The 15,185-nt window shown below is 41.5% G+C and overlaps 1 protein-coding gene and 1 pseudogene across 4 annotated transcripts in view; both read left to right on the top strand.

The window, feature by feature from the left end:
* Window positions 1–15,185, top strand: part of NR6A1 (nuclear receptor subfamily 6 group A member 1) — a 256,395-nt gene that overhangs the window by 161,056 nt on the left and 80,154 nt on the right. The window lies entirely within an intron of this gene.
* Window positions 11,022–13,037, top strand: LOC103239885 (ran-specific GTPase-activating protein pseudogene; annotated as a pseudogene).

Here is a 15,185-nt window from a genome sequence, read left to right as displayed (position 1 = left end):
GGCCAGCATCATCCTGATACTGGCAGAGATACAACAAAAAAGAAAACTTCAGGCCAATATCCCTGATGAACATCAATGCAAAAATCCTCAATAGAATACTGGCAAACTGAATCTAGAAGTACATCAAAAAGCTTATCCATCATGAGCACTTTGGATTCATCCCCAGGATGCAAGGCTGGCTCAACCTACACAAATCAATAAACGTAATTCATCACATAAACAAAACTAAAGACAAAAACCACAGATTCTCCCAAAAGATGCAGAAAAGGCCTTCTATAAAATTTAACATCCCTTCGTGTTAAAAACTTTCAATAAGCTAGGCATTGAAGGAATATACCTCAAAATAATAAGAGCCATATATGACAAACCCACAGCCAATATCATATACTGAATGGGCAAAAGCTGGAAACATTCCCCTTGAAAACTGACACAAGACAGGGATGCCCTCTCTCACCACTCCTATTCAACATGGTATTGGGAGGTCTGGCCAGGAAATCAGTCAAGAGAAAGAAAGAAAGGTATTCAGATAGGAAGAGAGGAAGTCAAATTGTCTGTTTTCCGATGACATGATCCTGTATCTAAAAAACCCCATCATCTCTGCCCAAAAGCTTCTTAAACTGATAAGCAACTTCAGCAGTCTCAGGATACAAAATCAGTGTGTAAAAATCACAAGCATTCCTATACACCAACAACAGATAACCAGAGAGCCAAGTCATGAATGAGTTCCCATTCACAATTACTATGAAGAGAATAAAATACCTAGGAATACAGCCAACAAGGGAAGTAAAGGACCTCTTCAAGGAGAACTACAAACCACTGCTCAAGGAAATCAGAGAGGACACAAACAAATAGAAAAACATTCCTTGCTCATGGATAGGAAGAATCAATATTGTGAAAATGGCCATACCACCTAAAGTTACTTATAGATGCAGTGCTATTCCCATTAAACTACCATTGACATTCTTCAAAGAATTAGGAAAAACTATTTTAAAATTCATATGGAACCAAGAAAGAGCCCATATACCCAATACAATCCTAAGCGAAAAGAACAAAGTTGGAGTCATCGGGCTACCTGACTTCAAACTAGACTACAAGGCTACAGTAAGCAAAACAGCGTGGTACTGGTACAAAAACAGACACAGAGATCAATGGAACAGGATAGAGAACTCAGAAATAAGACCGCACATCTGCAACCATCTGATCTTCAATAAACCTGACAAAATCAAGCAGTGGGGAAAGGATGGATTCCCTGTTTAATAAATGGCGCTGGAAGAACTGACCAGCCATATGCAGAAAATTGAAACTGGACCCCTTCCTTACATCGTATACAAAAATCAACTCAAGATGGACTAAAGACTTAAATGTAAAACCCAAAACCATAAAATCCCTAGAAGAAAACCTAGGCAGTACCATTCAGGACATAGGCACAGACAGAGATTCTGTGATGAAGACACCAAAAGCAATTGCAACAAAAGCAAAATTTGACAAATGGGATCTAATTAAACTAAAGAGCTTCTGCACAGCAAAAGAAACTATCATCAGAGTGAACAGACAACCTACAGAATGGGAGAAAATTTTAGCAATCTGTCCATCTGACAAAGGTGTAATCCAGAATTTACAAGGAACTTAATCAAATTTACAAGGAGAAAAACACATTAAAAAGGTGGGCAAAGGACATGAACAGACACTTCCCAAAATAAGACATTTATGTAGCCAACAAACATAGCAGAAAAAGCTCAACATCACTGATCATTAGAGAAATGCAAATCAAATCCATAATGAGATACCATCTCACACCAGTCAGAATGGTGGTTATTAAAAAGTCAAGAAATAACATATGCTGGTGAGGCTGCAGAGAAATAGGAATGCTTTTATACTGTTGGTGGGAATGTCAGTTAGTTCAACCGTTGTGGAAGATGGTGTGTGATTCCTCAAAGACCTAGAACCAGAAATACCATTTGACCCAGCAATCCCATTACTGGGTATATACCCAAAGGAATATAAATGATTTTATTATGAAGTTACATGCACACATACGTTCTTTGCAGCACTGTTCACAATGACAAAGACATAGAATCAACCCAAATGCCCATGAATGATAGACTGGATAAAGAAAATGTGGTACATTACACCATGGAATACTATGCAGCCATAAAAAAGAACAGGATTGTGTCCCTTGCATCTCCTTTGGATGGAGCTGGAAACCATTATCCTCAGGAAACTAACATAGGAACAGACAAACACACACTGCATTTTCTCATTCATAAGTAGGAGCTGAACAATGTGAACACACAGACACAGGGAAGGGAACAACACATACTGGGGCCTGTTGGGGGGCGGGGGAGGGAGAACATCAGAAAAAATAACTAAGGCATGCTGGGCTTAATACCTGGGTGATTGGTTGATACATGCAGCAAGTCACCATGGCACACATTTACCTGTGTAACAAACCTGCACATGCTGCACATGTACCCTGAAACGTAAAATAAAAATAAAATTTAGAAAGTGCTTTTTTTCTTTTTTAAATTTTGTTTTCTGGTTGTCATTTTTCCCCCTACTAAGCATGAAATTACTTTATTTATTTATTTTTTTGAGACTGGGTCTTGCTCTGTCTCCTAGACTGGAGTACAATGGCGTGATCATGGCTCACTGTAGCCTCGACCTCCTGGGCTCAAGCGATCCTCATGCTTCAGCTTCCCAAGTAACTGGGACTATAGTCGTCTGCCACCATGCCTGGCTGGCTGGCTGGCTAGCTTGCTTATGTATGTATGTATGTATATATGTATGTATATATAGACAGGGTTACACTATGTTGCCCAGGCTGGTCTTGAACTCCTGGCCTCAAGCGATCATCCTTTAGACTGCCAAAGTGCTGGGACTATAGGTGTGAGCCACCGTGCCCTCCCAGGTATTATTTTATGAGAAACATTATTCTAAGTAATATTAACTGTAAGTTATTGAAAATTTACTGTTTGCCAGCCATTATGTTGAACATTTTTCATAAGATTATCTCTTTCAGTTCTCACAGAGACCCCATGGGGTAGGTAATGCTAACAACGTATTTTATATTTGAGGAAATTGAGACAAGTTATGCAATTTACCTAAAGTCACATAGCTAGTAAATTTACAGGATCCAAAATTTGAAACTCGATTTAACCCTAGAATTTGTTTGCTGAACCTCTCTTTTATTCTATCTTCCTATTTATTAATTTTAAAGAGATGGGGTCTCACTGTGTTGCCCAGGCTGGAATCCAGTGGCTACTGACAGGCACAATCCCACTTCTGATCAGTATGGGAGTTTTGACCTGCTCCATTTCTGACCTAGGCCAGTTCATCCCGCCTTATGCAACCTGGTGGTCCCCAGCTCCTGGGAGATCACCATGTTGAAGATGAACTTGGTGTGGAACACCGGATTGGCATAGCGTACTATAGCCCAGAACTCCTAGGCTCAAGTGACCTTTCTGCCTCAGCCTCCTGAGTGGCTGGGACCATAGGGATATGCTACCATGCCCAGCTTATTCTATCTTTCTATAAAAGAAAAAATAAAAAGTCCTGAGCTTGAGAGAATGGGGCCTGAGTTGCAGTTCCAGGATGTCCAGGAGCAGCATGAAGTTTTATTGTCCCTTGTGCTGGAGTGTGTATCCTAATCTCTGATACCCATTCCCTTTACTCAACATGTTTAAAGGTTAAACTAACAAAAACTTGAGTTCCAAAGTCCAGGATTGAATAATATTTCAGGATTCACCAAAGAGAAAGATGAGTGACTATATACAGAGAGGGAACAGGAACTTAGAAAGTAGCAAGGAAGCAGTATCCCCTTTCCTCAGTTTACCAAGCAGAGATAGGTTCCTATTGACAAGAGGTGCCCATGGCCTTTGGGTTCAGAGGAGCTGCCAGTGGGTGATGGCACATACCCTGTGTTCTTGGAGTTTGTTAAATTATCTCACTGTCATGTGAACATAGGGTTGTGTTGCTAAAGATAATTTTAGTTGCTTTGAACTGTATACTTATTTATCAATAACCCTGAAGAATCACTGTTCCCATTTAACAGACTTAGGAGAACTGAAGTGCCTTGCCCAAGTTTACAAAATTAATGCATGTTGTATAGTTGCTATTTGATACCAAGTTTGACTCCTAAGTATGTAATTCCAGGCTGCCCCTTATTTTATTTAGCTCCTTCTGTAGAATGATGGATTTCTTGGAAGCCAAGGCCGGTTTTTTTTTTTTAATCCATCAGACATATATCAAGTACCCGTTTTTGCTGTGTTCTGTGATAGATTCCAGGAATACAAAAATGAATCAAACCCTGGTCCCTTATTCTTGGAATATTCACAGACCCATGGACACATGGAGGCAGGCACACAAAGGGATGAAACAGTGGACATTCATAGAATTGGAACCTTTAGGGCAGGGAAGAGTAGCAGAAGATTTCTTAGAAGATGTCATGCCTGAATTTGCTGAGAATTAAATAATTCATGGAAACTAGCCAGGCAGAAGTAACACTACATGCAAAGGCGCATTTGGGAAACTGCAAATAGCACTATTTGCTGAGAGCATTGGAAATATGAGAAGGGAGAAGGGAGAGGAAGGCTCTTATGAGGTTGGGAAGGTGCTTTATTCTGAAAGGCAGTGAAAGGTTTTAAGTAGAACTGGCATGGTTTTACTTGAGTCTTCGCAGCCAGGATGGAGAATGGATTGCAGGAAGGTGATGCAGAAAAAGAGAAAGGAAAAAGCAAGGAGCAAGCAAGACATACCCATAAAAGAAGCTACTGAAATAAGCCAGATGGGAGATAGTGGTGGCCAAGACTGTGAGAGGGATGACAGAAACAAATAGATGGATTCAAGATTTATTTGTGTGCTTTAATTTTTATAAAACAAAAATAGAAATACAAAGTAGTATAATGAAGCCATGTACCAGCCTCAACAACCATCATCCAATGGCTAACACTGTCCCACTCATACTTCCACCCATTCATTTTCCACTTTATTTTGAAGCAAGTATTATGTATCATTATTTCATTTGTTAATATTCCAACATGTATCCTTATCCTTTAAAAGTGTGGGGTTTGTTTGTTTGGTGTTTTTTTGCTTTTGTTTTTAGAGACAGAGTTGTGCTCTGTTGCCCAGGCTGGAATGCAGTGGTGCGAGGGTTTTTTGTTTTTAAGAGACAGGGTCTCACTCTCACTCTGTCATCCAGGCTGGAGTGGCTGGAGTACAGTGGTATGATCACAGCTCAGTGTAACCTAGAACTCCTGGCTCAAGTGATACTCCTACCTCTCAAGTAGCTGGGACTACAGGTACATGCATCACTACACCTGGCAAATTTTTTGTAAAGATGGATCTCACTTTGTTGCCCAGGTTAGTCTTCCTAATCTGTAGATTTCTCCTCCATCTTTTTTGCCCTCTAAGATACACTGGTGGTTTGTCTTGTTGAATTTACCACACCCAGATGTTGCCGATTACATCCTTGTAATGTAGATGAATGTGTTCTTTTGAACTTTGTAGTTCTTTTATTTTAGAAGATGGATATAGAGACTTAGTCAACTTCAAACCTTCAGATCCAACATTTTTGGCAAGACTACTTCATGGGGGTGTTGAGTTCTTCCATCAGAAGATATGTACTGTCTTGTTCTCTCTTTTTGTAATATAGCAGCGTTTGATGATTGGTATCTAGAATCTATTATTTCACAGTGTTATTCTAATTCCAGTATGTCTCATTTATTTATCAGCTGGAATGCTTCTATAAAGAAATTTATCCACAGCTGTTTATTACCCTGTGGTATAATTCATCTAGGAAAGGCAAGATAAATATTGATTTTTCCCCTTAATATTTTTTTCATTTTAAAAATTACTATTTTTTTCAAGACAGGGTCTTGCTCTGTCAGTCAGGCTGGAGTGCAGTGACACGATCTCTGCTCACTGCAACCTCTGCCTCCCGGGGCTCAAAAAGCAATCCTCCCATCTCAGCTTCCTTAATTGCTGGGGCCACAGGCGTGCACCACCACACCCAGCTAATTTTTTGTATTTTTGGTAGAGATGGGATTTTGCCATATTGCCCAGACTGGTCTTGAACTCCTGGACTCAAAACGATTCACCTACCTCAGCCTCCCAAAGTGCTGGGATTACAGGTGTGAGCCACTGTGCCCTATTTAATAATTTTTAAGTGATGCTCAAATTATCCCATCTTTTTTTAGTAAATACCTCTTCAGCGTAGCTGATTCAGCTACTTTTGAGGGGGTAGAAAAGACAGGATTTATGACAAGGTTGTATGTGGGTGTAGTCAAAGAGGAGGAAGGAGCCATGGAAAGAGTGCCAGGTTCTTGGCTTGGGTGGTTGATGCCTTTCACTGAACAGGGAGCCCAGAGAGAGGAAAAGATTTTTAAAGGAAAACAGGTTTGGACTTGTCTGAGGTGCTTATTGATGAATACATCTAGGTGGAGATGCCCAGGAGGCAGTTGGATATCAGGATGTGAGATTCAAGGGAGCAGTTCCTGACTCCAGGACCTAGGATAAGGCTCAGTTGCTGAGTGTAGTTGACTCAGATTGGGATTATGTGCATTATTTCTTGTTTGATAAAAATAGATTCCTTTGGCCGGGCGCGGTGGCTCAAGCCTGTAATCCCAGCACTTTGGGAGGCCGAGACGGGCGGATCACGAGGTCAGGAGATTGAGACCATCCTGGCTATCACGGTGAAACCCCGTCTCTACTAAAAATACAAAAAATTAGCCGGGCGCGGTGGTGGGCGCCTGTAGTCCCAGCTACTCGGGAGGCTGAGGCAGGAGAATGGCGTGAACCCGGGAGGCGGAGCTTGCAGTGAGCTGAGATCCGGCCACTGCACTCCAGCCTGGGCGGCAGAGCGAGACTCCTTCTCAAAAAAAAAAAAAAAAAAAAAAAAATAGATTCCTTTGCCATCAGGAGCCAGGTTCTACCCTAAAGAAAGACTGCATAAGCCCCTGTTGTCCTTTTACCTGTGCCTATCCTTAGAGAGTTCAATTTTTAGTAGAGTAGAAAGGGATAGAATTGGTGCAGGAAGGATTGCCACTTGCTGTTTGAAACTGATCTTGTCAGATTTATTACAGCCAATCCCTCAATTAGAGGAGAGCTCTGTGTATGGGTAGGATTTACTGGAGTTGGAATTGGGACTGGGAAAACTGGTTTTGGCTTTGCAGGAATGGCTGGCCTAAGGTGGTCTATTTGTATTCCTGAAGGGTTTTTTTTCTCCCTTTCCTATGTTGCTGCTCTCTGAAGCAACTCCTTTCCTTCCTTCCTTCCTTCCTTCCTTCCTTCCTTCCTTCCTTCCTTCCTTCCTTCCTTCAGTCAACAAATATTCAAGCACTGGAGATACACTGGTTGGCAAAAATATGGGGCACAGTCCTTGGTCTCATATTTTGGAATCCAGTGACAGATACCTATGTTATATATGTTAATCAAAAGATCATCAGCAACATGTGGTTCTACACTGATGCAGGAACCCGGCAAATGACATATTGATCAGGAACCTTTGACTGCCAGTACCAGCCCTTCATTGTTGGAAGATTTAGTCTCAGGTAGGCTTCTAAATCAGAAAATGTATATTTAACAGAGGACCTGACACATGGGAGACTCTGAAGTAGAGTTTGTCTAGGGGAAAAAACCTTTTGTGAGGTAAGATGAAAGAGTTAGAAAATGTGAAAATGAAGAAGAATATGAATGCACTATTAAGAAGTTCAACAGAAGAACTGTACCCCACCCACACAGCACACACACCTCTCGAGGAGCCATCTAATTGCTTTAACGTATTATGAAAGCCTTTTATATACTAAACTGAAGACAGCCCTGGGCTTGACTCTTTGGAGTACATGAGATTAATAAGAAAGGATAGAATTGTAAAATAAAAATACTACTTGATGAGTAATGTCGTAGTATATTTTAGGGATCCAGGCAGCGTGGAAGAAGGGTGCAATTTGACTTTGTCTGATTTTAAGTCTGGGAGAATGGAGTCTTAAAATATTTTACAGAGGAGGGGATTTTTAAATTAAGTCCAGTAAGATTAGTAAGTGGGAGTGGAAACTATAAGGAAATAGTGAGAAGAGTTATTCCAGGCAAATAGAATAGCTTAGTATAATATTTGCACTATAAGTAAGTGGGTCAGCATGGCTGGAGTAATGGGTACTTACAAGGAGTGGTGGGAAATGAAGCTGAAGAAGTCGGGAAGAGCTGGGTTATAGAGGGAGGGCCTTAGGAATGTGGGCCTTTGTACCTTAGGTTCCTGGGAACCACTGATGGGACTCAGTGAGATCATGCCCCACTCACTGGGGGTATTTTATCTTGCCTTTTCCCAGAGTTCTCACATAGAACTGAGTTCTTTTTGGATAGAAGTCTTTTCCTATGTCATCTGACATTGTCTCTAGGTCACATAGATGGATGTATGGACAAATGAAACAACCAGAGAAGTCAGGGCTGAAACCAGAGTTGGCTTGGAAACAACTAACCTTCAAGTGGTCTACCTTTACAGCAGCACCAAAGGAGAAAGCCTGTCAATTTACTCTGCCCCAAGTTTGAGACTTGCTTTTTACAACTTTAATCTTTTTTTACTTCAGCTTCACATGTTGCTTAACAGCAGTTTGAGCTGTTGCTGTGTTCAGAGCTAGAGTATTTATTTGCATTAATCTCTGGGCCAATCTGGGTCTTAATTGAGAAGAAGGTAAACAGTCATGGGTGCCATATGTGATAATGAAGTCCCAACTTGTTTAGACCTCTCAGGAGACACAATAGTTGACTGCATTTATATTTATATGCTCTGTATCTGATTCTTTTGTTTTCTTTTCATTCAAAAAGGACTTATTCATATTATAATCTGTTCTTGATTGGGATACTTTAAAAATTCATGGATAAAATCTTGACTGGGGAATTGTGAGAAATTTTAAATGGAGGAAAAGCTCACCTTTTCCAGGTTCCTCAGTTTGCAGGTAGGAAACTTATCTAATTAAATGTCTTACACATATTTAAATTTCCTGGATTGTCCCAAAAATGTCTTTTTACAATTGTTTGGTTCAAATCAGGATCTAAAAGTACATATATTGCATTTGGTTGTTAACATGAGGCTGTTCTTTTTTTTGAGGCAGGATCTTGCTCTGCCGCCCAGGCTGGAGTGGGGTGGCATGATCACAGTTCACTGCAACCTCCCAGGCTCTCAAGCAACCCTTCCACCTCAGCTAGGATAGCTGGGGCTTCAGGTGTGTGCCATCATACTGGCTAATTTTTCACAGAGACAGGGGTCTCGCTATGTTTCCTAGGCTGGCCTTGAACTCCTGGGCTCAAATGATCCACACACCTCTGCCTCCCAAAGTACTGGGATTACAGGTGTGAGCCACCTTGCTGAGCCTATATAAGCATACTCTATAAGAGTCTTGTTTTTCTTTTTTTTGTTTTTAGTTTATTTATTTTTTTTTTGAGACAGAGTCTCCCTCTGTCACCCATGCTGGAGTGCAGTGGCATGATCTTGGCTCACTGCAAGCTCCGCCTCCCAGGTTCATGCCATTCTCCTGCCTCAGCCTCCTGAGTAGCTGGGACTACAGGCATCCACCACCACGCCTGGCTAATTTGTTGTATTTTTAGTGGAGACGGGGTTTCACCATGTTAGCAAGGATGGTCTTGATCTCCTGACTTTGTGATTCTCCCAGCTCGGCCTCCCAAAGTATTGGGATTACAGGTGTGAGCCACCACACCCAGCCAGTCTTTTTGTTTGTTTTTTTGTTTGTTTGTTTGCTGTTTTGAGACAGAGTCTCACTCTGTCGGCCCAGCTGGAGTGCAGTGGGGCGATCTTGGCTCACTGCAGCCTCCATCTCCGGGGCTCAAACAATTCTCCTGCCTCAGCCTCCCGAGTAGCTGGGATTACAGGCGTGTGCCACCATGCCTGGCTAATTTTTGTATTTTTAGTAGAGACGGTGTTTCACTATGTTGGCCAGGCTGGTCTCGAACTCCTGACCTCAGGTAATCCACCCGCCTCGGCCTCCCAAAGTGCTGGGATTACAGGTGTGAGCCACCACGCCCAGCCTTTTTTTTTTTTTTTTTTTTCTTAAAGCACACTCTGTAACAGTCTTTTTTTTTTCTTTCCCCGCAGCCAGTCATATTACTCTTACATAGCATTGGCGTTACAGAATCTTTTGAGATCATCTTTAGTCCTTCTCCTTCTTCCTTCAGGTCTTGAAATCCCTTTCCTACTTATCTGCCTGTGGAACTTCAAGGTTCAGCTCAAATGTAATGCCCTCTGTGGCACCTCAGTCTATTCTAATGAATTGCTCCTTCATCTTTGTTTCTTTAACACTTTTCTTACCCACTTTAGTTACAGTACTCATAACATCATACTGTTATTTATCTGTTTAGTCTATGTGCACTCCACGTGAGTTAGTATGGAGTGGTGAGAAATAAGGTTAGAGAGGTCAGCAGATGATGAGTGTTTCTAGGGCAAGGATCACATAATATTATTTTATGTCAACATAGCCAGCATAGTGCCTAGCTAATAGGAGACACTCCATGAGTGTTTGTAGACCTAGATTTTTAAAACCTGGTTTCTGGAATATTTTATTTTAGCTTCCAACTCTTGAGTTTTTTCCTGAACTATGAATTGTTTCCACCTCCAGGAGTTGAAGGCATAACTGGAAATTGTATCCAAGGATGTTCTTTGTTGCTCTCATTCTTTTTTCACTTTCAGGAGCTTTGCTTCTTAGTTCCAGATAATATGGACTTCATTTGACTGTGATTTCATTATTCCTATTTAGGTGAATTAAATTACTCTTTCCCTTGCCATAGGGAATGTCTGTATTAAGGATCTGACAGATGAGAACCAGAGATCTTGGACTCTTGTTTTTTGTTTTAACCTCTGTAAGTTTAAAAAGGAATTTTAAACATTTGCTGCATGGTCCTGATTTTCTAAAATGAATACAAGTCCCTCTCCTTGAAAATGGTCACGTGGCTTTCACTTTGCATCAGACATTCATTGAAGGGTTCTTAAAAACAAATAAGGCAGAAATGATTCTAGTGATAATGTGGCCACTAGATTTGCTGTCTTTTGTTTTACCCTGAAGGACTAAATTCACATTACCCCTTCAGCCTCAAAATCTGCAGTCATCTTTGAGAGCGTCTGTTTGAATAAACATATGGGGAATGGTGTTAAACATCTCAAAAGAGGCTTTGCCTTTTCCTGTCCTCAAGATACGTGGTTTAGTGGAACAGAGGACTAGGATATTTGATTTTCTTCTCTATTGGTCTGATGACTCCTGCCTCTTCCTTTCTTTAAGCTTCAGCTTGTCCATCTTTAAAATGAAAGTGGAAACAACCTCTTGGTGGTTAACTAAGGTTCTGCCATTCATAATTTGGACTCCGTGGCCAGACGCAGAGGGAAGGAGCTATGAGTAGTCGCCGAGAGGCCGCGGAGCCAGCGATGACCGACTCAGCCGAGCCGCCGCCGCCGCCTCCGCCGCGCCCTTATGGCGGCTGCCAAGGACACTGAGGAGGACCAGGATACTTCATTGAGAATGCAGACGAGTCCAACCATGACCCTCAGTTTGAGCCAATAGTTTCTCTTCCTGAGCAAGAAATTTTAAAACGCTGGAGGAAGATGAAGAGGAACTTTTTTTTTTTTCGAGACGATGTATCGCTTTTGTCGCCCAGGCAGGAGTGCAATGGCGCCATCTCTGCTCCTGCCTCAGGCGCCCGCCGCCACACCCAGCTAATTTTTGTATTTTTAGTAGAGATGGGGTTTCACCATGTTGACGAGGTTGGTCTCAAACTCCTGACCTCAGGTGATCTACCCGCCTCGGCCTGCCAGAGTGCTGGGATTACAGGAGTTAGCCATCGCCCGCGGCCGAAGAGGCACTTTTTAAAATGGGGGCGAAACTGTGATTTGCCTCAGAGAACGATCTCCCTGAAAGGAAGGAGCGAGCCACTGGTGACGTCAAGCTCCTGAAGCACAAGGAGAAAGGAACCACCCACCTCCTCATGAGGAGGGACAAAACCCGGAAGATCTGTGCCCGCCGCTGCATCACGCCAATGGTGGAGCTGAAACCCAACGTGGGTAATGACCATGCCTGAGTCTGGAATGACGAGTGCCCCAAGCCAGAGCTGCTGGCCATCCGCTTCCTGAATGCTGAGAATGCACAGAAATTCAAAACAAAGTTTGAAGAATGCAGGAAAGAGATTGGAGAGAGAGAAAAGAAAAGATCGGGCAAAAAACGATCATGCCGAAAAAGTGGCGGAAAAGCTAAAAGCTCTTTCGGTGAAGGAGGAGACCAAGGAGGATGCTGAGGAGAAACAATTAATCTTATTATTTTATTTTTTTTCTCTCTTTCCCTTTTTTTTTTTTTTAATTTTACCCTGCCACTCCTTTTTGATTTGTTTTTATTTGGTTTCGTTTTTACGAAGGATGTTATATAAAGAACTGAATTTAAAAACTAACAACTTGGACTCCATTAGATTTGCAGTATGCAAATGCTACGTATGTTTGGATTTATAATTTTGTTCATCTACTTTTTTTCCACATTTCAAAGCCAGTATTAGCAAGTAGAAAATGTTGATTTCCCGTTTTCTCTCTTCTTCCCATTTATAAATTCCAGTAGTTCTGTTAATCTTAAATGACTTTTCTTCTCTCTCTCTCTGTTTTTTATTTTTTTTTTAAATAGGGATGAGTCTACTCTGTTGCCCAAGCTGGAGTGCAGTGACTATTCACACCCCACAATCAGTGCACTGCAGCCTCAAACCCTTGGCTTCAAGCCTTCCTCCTGCCTCAGCCTCCTGAACAGCTGGAACTACTGATGTGCACACGCGTCCCCAGCTAAACAATCTTACTTGGAGCCGTAGTTAAAAATTAGTGTTTAGGCCAGGTGTGGTTGCTCATGCCTGTAATCCCAGCACTTTGGGAGGTTAAGGCAGGTGGATCACTTGAACCCGGGAGTTCAAGACCAGCCTGGGCAACATAGACTCCAATCTCTACAAAACATTTTTACAAATTAGCCAGGCATGGTGGTGCGTGCTTGTAGTCCCCTGTAGTCCCAGCTATGTGGGAGGCTTATGCGGGAGGATCGCTTGAGCCCAGGTGGAGGCTGCAGTGAGCCACGATTGCGCCACTGTACTCCAACCTGTGTGACAGAGCGAGGTCCTGTTTCAAAAAATTAAATAAATAAGATTTAGAGTTCATCTTTTGCATTCACATGGGCAGTGTGGTGTGTGTTCATCTTCTCTTCCCTCTTCCTCCCAGTAGAGTCTATAAAGTGCTCTCAAAAAACTTGTGGGACTGACAGTGTTGAAGAAATGTGGCTCCATATCCAAAGATAAAACTTAATTGTCTCATTAAGCTATGTTAAAGATTTGTTCTCAGGCTTATGGGTGCATCAAGGATTGTTAGTTGGATTCATCTTGAAAATCAAGGTGTCTGCTTCAGTCTTGGTAGCAGAAATTAGACAAATAGCTCCTTATTCATCTTGTCCTCCAAAAGTTGGTGCAGTAAAGCACAGAGGCTTACTACACCTCTGTTGTGTACAGATATTTCTAATAAATCCATATCCTTCAGGGAGACAGCTGCCCTTTAAGTGTTTCCAATTGAGTAGCTTTTTGCTTCTGGACCTTCACCTTCCATTTTTTCCACCCTCATTCTATTTGTAGTCACTTTACTAAAATCATTTAAGAACTACATTAAATCCACAGGGACTGAGAAGAAAATATTAATCTATGGGGTTTGGGTGGGGGTGGGAAAGCTGGTCAGTATATTTATGATGGGGTAAAGTGTGTCATGGCAGTGGCAGAATATTTATTTTTAGACAAATTGTAGCCTTTTTCCTCCTCTAAATCATTGGTCACTTTCTCTTTCGGCCCTACTTTGTAAGATGACCCTAATGCTCTCTATTGGTTAGAAAAGCCCTCTAGTAATGGTAGTAGCAATATTTGCCATTCAGTTATATGGCTGCTAAGTGACAGATTCCAGTCCTACTCCAAGAAGGGTCTCCTTTTTCTGGAATACTGCTGTAAAGTGTGCATAGCCTTTAAGTTATTCCTAAAGCTAAATTGGGAGGGGAGATTTCATAGAATGAACCGTTTGACACAGTTAAAAAACATTTATCCTCAGGAATCAGTTTCTCTTGGGGCCATTCCACCTTCTTAGTGGAACTTGTGCTTTTATTGTGTCCTGATACTTGAATCATTTAGCTGAATGTTTGACATCATGTGCCATTAGCACGTGGCTCCAATTTGCCAGCCTTTGGGGTACTGTGGTAAGGTATGAGTGTGTATGTGCACACTTGGTGTCATACACTCTGCTGCATGCTGCTGGTGTGGTTCACGAATCAGGGAAGCTATAGCATGATGATTGTTTAAGATCTTCCGAGTTTTAGGGGAATGAAGCAAGAAGCTTAGTTTGAAGGTGTAAACTTTTGGCTAAGGGTGAGGATGGGGGGTGGTGAAATTAGTAACTTTTGCTTTGTAAAAGGATTTTGCAGACTGAGTTTCCTTTCTCCAAACTAATGTGTATAATCAGAGCATTCTTTCAAACTAGTATAGATAACCAGAGCATGGAAATGAAGGGCTAAAGTAAGCCCTGCAAACAACTCTTAGCTCCATGTATTAATTTTCTTAGAGGAATTTGCCTTGTCATTGTTTATTATAATGACAGAAAACAGGGAATCCCACTCCTGCACATCCCCCATACCCCCCAGAAAAACCCTACATACCTAACATTGAGTTTCCGTTTTGTCTTTCCCTTAGACCAAAGGTTTTGGCTTTAAATTTTCTAATCCAGTACGGAAGACTATAGCATAGAATAACTCTTGAAAAAAAAAAAAGAAGAAGAAAAGAAAGCCCATATACCAGAATCCTTTTAAATAAATTATTTTTAAATGCTGCCTTTTAATTTTAGGATCTTAGCTTAAAGAAGACTGGAAGAGAATTTCCCATGAAATGGTTCCCATAATAGTTTTCAGAAAGAAGTGCTAGGCAGTATTGTTAACTAAAGAAAGTAAGTCTATCAGTTCCACTTAGATAACCTTTGGTAATAAACGAACTCCATACACGTTGTGACCTTAGAGCCTGAACTTTGTAATCACATGACCAGCTTGTAAACTGACCTGTAAGGATGACTGTCGTAGTCCCGGCTTAGAGAAATTGACCAAGTGTCGGAAGGGTAGTCATCAAGCTGGACTTGTCCTGTAATCTCTGTT

Source organism: Chlorocebus sabaeus, chromosome 12, assembly GCF_047675955.1.
Source record: "Chlorocebus sabaeus isolate Y175 chromosome 12, mChlSab1.0.hap1, whole genome shotgun sequence".
NCBI classification, from domain to species: domain Eukaryota; kingdom Metazoa; phylum Chordata; class Mammalia; order Primates; family Cercopithecidae; genus Chlorocebus; species Chlorocebus sabaeus.
The sequence above is the reverse complement of the archived record's forward strand: the minus strand, read 5'-3'. Positions and strand labels throughout refer to the sequence as shown.